The sequence below is a fragment of the Ambystoma mexicanum genome, chromosome 1p (genome assembly GCF_040938575.1).
Source record: "Ambystoma mexicanum isolate Mex_15411 chromosome 1p, UKY_AmexF1_1, whole genome shotgun sequence".
In the NCBI taxonomy this organism is placed as follows: domain Eukaryota; kingdom Metazoa; phylum Chordata; class Amphibia; order Caudata; family Ambystomatidae; genus Ambystoma; species Ambystoma mexicanum.
Genome location: NC_090921.1, coordinates 1,019,774,532 through 1,019,780,292, shown reverse-complemented (window position 1 = coordinate 1,019,780,292; position 5,761 = coordinate 1,019,774,532).

Genomic DNA, 5,761 nt, shown 5'->3' with positions numbered 1-5,761 from the left:
TCAAGTTTGACGATATAGTGGCGACGATCGGGTCCCTGAAGGCCCGGGTGGAAAAGGAAAGCGCACGCATTTCGGAGGCGGAGAATAGAATAAGCTTGAATGAAGATGTGATTTCTCAACATTGCCGAGATATAGCCCTGCTTCAGACCGAACTGCGCAAAAGCCAGAGCAAGTGTGGGGATCTCAAATCTAGGTCCCGCAGAAACAACATTCGTATTGTTGGGGTCTCGGAATCGTTTGGCAAGGGCTCCATGGAAAGGCAGGTGGAAGAACTACTGAAATCGGTGCTGGGAGCGGAATCACTTTCGAACCACTTTCTCGTCGAGAGAGCTCACCGCACGCTTGCACCCCTTCCGAAGCCGGGAGCTCCACCCCACACCATCATTGCACGCCTTCTAAACTACAGGGACAGGGACACAATACTCTGTCTATCCAGAGAAAAAGGAACAATACATTTCGAGGAGAACAGAATTCATATATATCCTGACTTCTCCGCGACCATACAAGCGCAGCGCAGGTCCTATGAAATGGTTAAAACACAACTGCGGCTCCGTGGTGTCCCTTATGCTCTAATTTCCCTGGCGAAAATGAGAATTCAGCACGGAGGGAGAGTCCACTTCTTTGAAAACCCTTCCGAGGCCATGGCGTATGTGGAGGCCTCCATTCCGCTGCCCCCTAGAGACCGAATGAGGGATCAAAATGCGAGACCCAATCCTGGCGAGGACTGAACTGATTTGGCGGGCAGATGAGTCTGCGCCTTCCCTGCAGTGACTCTATGTCTTCATAAATCAGCACAACTGAACTGGAACACGATCCGTTGTAGTCGGGCTGTGGAGCCTCCTCCGTGGGCTTCCAGCTGGCAACATTAGCCGACCCTATGGAAAGGTCCACAAGCTCAGTTAAAAAGCCCATCGGGCAAGTTTTGAGTGTTAATGGGCAGCATCGTCAAGTTGGGGGAGATGATGCTGGTGGAGGGCCAGGAAACCAGGTAACAGTTCGCTATGCTGAGCTATCGGCAAAATTGGGGAAGGGGGATAGTTGCACTGTGGTTAAGTTTGGGTTGAAGAATATGTGGGTCGAGGTTGCGATTGCTGCTCCCGTGATGGGATTATTGGGAATGTTGGATGACATGGCGGGTACTAATACATATGGAAATAACGGTACAGGGGGGCTGAAAATATCATTATTGTCTTGGAATGTAAGAGGATTGAACAACCAAATGAAGGCCAGGAAGGTTGGCAATTATGTTGCTAGACATCACCCCCAAGTCGTGATGCTGCAAGAAACACATGCACTGGGTGCAGTGAATGAGAATGTAATGCCCAAATGGGGGAAGACACAGTATTATACTAATTACTCGTCTCAGTCCAGGGGGGTTATCACTCTCATATATCCCTCCCTGGGGTTCCGGGTAGTGGGCCACAGGGTGGACGTGCAGGGCAGATACGTTCTGGTATGGGGGGAAATGGCTGGGAAACATGTTACATTGGTGAATACGTATGGCCCTAACATAGACGACCCAGACTTCTACTTAAATATATATGAAACCCTTAACAAACTTGACGCTTCTTCCATAATATGGGGGGGTACTTTAACATGGCCCTGGACACCACAACAGATAGATGTAGTGTGAAAATGAGGACACCAACTAGAATGGCGCTGACGCTGAGGCAGCTTCTTTCACAAATGGCACTAACAGATGTATGGCACACATTACACCAGGATGTTAGACGGTACACCTACTATTCATCCGTCCACGACAGTGAGTCGCGAATAGACTATTTCTTTACCTCACAGGGCCTTTCCGAGACGTTGCACAGCTGTGAGATTTTACCTCGTACACTGTCTGACCACTCCCCAGTCACACTGGAGCTTTGGTTGAGAGATGCTCCCAGACCAGCTAGGAGATGGAGAATGCCGGGGGGGATGCTTGGTGACCCTGAGGTAGTAGAATCCCTACGCAAGGAAATAACAGAATTCTTCACTAATAACCTTGGGTTGGTGACGCTGGTCTCCACTGTCTGGGAGACTTTCAAGGTCTGGGTTAGAGGGGCACTCCTGTCGAAATCTACTGGTCTCCTGAGGGGAGTGAGGAGGGAACTGGAGGAGGTGGAAAGCGCCCTAAACAACCTTGAGGAAACCTATAGTCGCACACACGATAGGAACACCCTAGCCGAAATCCATGAACACATCCGTGATTTCAATGACCTGGCCACCAGAGAAGCACAGTATATGGCAGCCCCGTCCAGAGCACGCAGGTATGGCAAAGGAAATAAGGCGGGTAGAACACTGGCCAATCTGATTAAGCAGGAGCGAAAGCCACAACCTATTACTAGTATTCAAGGTTTGAATGACGAGGTCAAAACTAGCGAGGTGGATATAAACGGTGAGTTTGCCCAATTTTTAGACTAAAGCAAAGAGACGGGAATAAACATGAAAGGCGCGATCCAACTGATTTCGCTCTATGCGGATGATGCGCTCCTATACCTCTGCAAACCAGAAAAAAACATAGAGCCCATTATGACAGACATACACGTGTTTGCGGAGTATTCGGGGTATGTCATCAACCTAGCCAAGTCGGAAGTATTTCCGCTCACGCCCTCCACTGCCTGCCCCACGAATATATGTGGCCTGAAATGGTCAGAACAACATATCAGATACCTCGGGGTGCTAGTGTCCAGAGATAGGCAAACCCTATATGCGAATAATCACGAGAAGGCGCTGCAGACGTTGAGCACTAAGTTACAGATCTGGGGACGCCTCCCCATATCCTTACATGGCCGAATCGCCTTGCTCAAAATGATAGTCCTTCCCAAACTATTATATTTTTTTGTAAATATACCAATATGGCCGGGCAGAGACTTTTTTACTAAGCGACGGTCGTTAATAGTAACCTTCATATGGAACGGTAAGGCGGCGAGAATTGGGTGGGAAAAAACAACAGAACCCTATGATACTGGAGGTATGGCTGCTCCAGACTTTGAGCTTTATTATCTGGTCGCCCAGGCGCAATTTGCAAAGTATTGATATGAGGACTCGGGGGGGAAATACCACATACGTGGGTGGAGGCACACATTATATCCCCAGTGGACATTAGGTCAGTCATATTTAATACAAGACACAGGGACACTTGTGACTATGACCCGGTCAGCTGCACGGTCCGTGCTTGGGGCGCATTGTTTAAGAGGCTAAAGTTGGAGACACCATACAACTCGGAGGTCCCCCTGTGGAACTTTCCGGGTATTCCCCCCACATTTGATGTGGGTATTCAGGAGGTCTGGGGCCCACACATGGAGATGAGGGTGGGCGATATGTATATAGATGGCAAATTTGCAACTAAGGAGGACTTCGTGAGTGCAATGGGGGGTGGACCACTTAAAATACTGCAATACTATAGGGTAAGGGCCGCGTTTCAGAAGAGTTAGGCCAATGTTCCCAGATGAACCTCCCCAACACCCCTGCACACAGCTCATCACCATGAATGCTGGGCTGGGTATCTCTAAATTGTATGCAGCAGTGCAAACCCACACCCCTACAATAAACCAGGTTAAGGACAAATGGGAAACGGACCTGCAAATGCCCATCCCGGAAGATAAGTGGAGCAGATATTGTGCACTGACGAAAAAAGTGTCATCAAATGCGGGTCTGCGCTTGATACAGTTTAAACTCTTAAACTGGTTGCATTACATGCCGGCTAAACTGGCAAAATTTGGTGCAGAGCATGGAGGGGAGTGCCCCAAATGCGGAGCTCAGTCTGCGGGCTCCTTTAACATGTACTGGGAGTGCCCTGCCGTTCTGAAATTCTAGGGGGAGGTGGCTGAGCTATTGGCTGATATCACGCAGATACCCCCGCAATTAACCCCCCACAAATACTTGTTTGGAGACATTGGCAAGTGCTTGGAGAAAACCAGGAGACTATTCAATGTGGCATGCGCAGTGGCGAAGAAATGTATCCTGCAAACCTGGAAAATGTCCACACCGCCAAACATGACCACTTTCCTTCGCGAACTGACATATGTCAACAAGTGTGAGGAACAATATGTTTTGACTCTCCCGGGGGCAAGCCGGCCTAAGGACATATGGGGTCCCTTACGTATGTATCTATGTGATTTGCTCTCAGATGATGATGAAGCTGTATAATGTCGGTTGTAAATGCCTTTTTCTTTTTCTGCTTGTCGATTTGTGTGAATTGGAGGGAGAGAGTTGCTGTAGCTGTCGAGACCACTGTTGTTGAACAATAAAAAGAATTAAAAAAAAAAAAAATGGTAGAGGACAAAGATGTAAAAAGCATGGTCAACAATTATTCACAGAAAACCTGGAAATGGATAACAAGGATCCGGTCCAAATAGACAGAATATATTGGGTGGGACCAAGAAGGACGGGAGAACGAGGAGCGCGCCCAAGAGATGTCCTAGTGGCAATAACAATTTATGGTCAGAAGGAACAGATCCTAAGGAAAGCAAGGGAAGCGGGACAGGTACGGATAAACGGTAATGAGGTACACTTGTACCAGGACCTAGCACAGAGCACGCTCCTTAAAAGGAGACTGATGGGGCCAGTAGTGAGATATCTAACAGCGAAACAGACAAGGTACAAATGGACATTCCCTTTTGGCCTCCTGTTCACATGGGACGGGCAAACCCATAGAATAACAACGTGTGAGGAGGGAGAACAGATCCTAATCATCTCAATAGAAGAAGCGGGGAATAGGGAGGAGCGCCGAAGAGATGAACAACCTCGCAGAAAACCATGGGAATGGAAGACTATACCAAGGAAAGGCAAAAAAGGAACTTAGCGGCAGCACAGACAATGTAAAGAGTGGAAAATAGCTGGTGAAAGAGGGACAAGCCGAAGGCAAGGCTACAAACAGAGGAGAGGTGAATGTGGATCTTTCCCAGGAGGAAGGGGTAAGACAAAAACATGTATCATAAGATGCGGCCCATGAAAGGTTGCATCTTGGAACCGCAAGCAGGGTTTAGTAATCCTCACAATATCCTCTCTGGGAAGACATGAGTGCCAGGCATGCAGGACCTTTCGTCTGAGCGATCATAGGAACCTGGTCCCTCCTCGCGGGAAGGGGAAAAGGGGCAGGGGGAAGTTTGAGTTAGGGTGTGAGGTAAAGGTTGGGAAGTTGGGGACAGGGGAAAGGGAGAGGAGGGAAGGGAGAGGTCCAGAAGTGGAGCAAATGAAAAAGGTAGAACAGGGAATTTAAAGGGGAGGAGAAGATCCCCGATGTTGGATTAAAAGTACTAACGTACAATGCGAGGGGGCTCAACACCACAGTCAAAAAGAAAAAGGTGGAACATCCATTAAGGGGAATGAAAGCTAATTTTTTTTTTATGTTCCAGGAAACGCATATAAAAAAAGCAGATAAAGGGAAATACTAAATCAGAGGATACACGCAATTGTACCAAGTGAACATGGAAGAGAAAAAAAGTGGGAGTGCTGATAGAACTACATATATTAGAATTGAAAATAGATAAGGAGGGTAGATAGATTTTTCTGAATTGCTGTCTTGGGGGGTCAGTGGATCACCTTGGCAACAATATATGCACAAAACATTGGACAAGACGGGTAACTAAGGGAAACCATAACAAAATTAGAGACCTTCGTGAAAGGGGATATCATATTGATAGGAGATTTTAACATAGCATGGGTGCCCACTCAGGATAAGAGTGGGATCAGGTCACAGAAAACACCAGCCCCATCCAAAGCATTAAAACAAAAGATGGCGATGCTGGCCCTTCAGGATGTGTGGAGG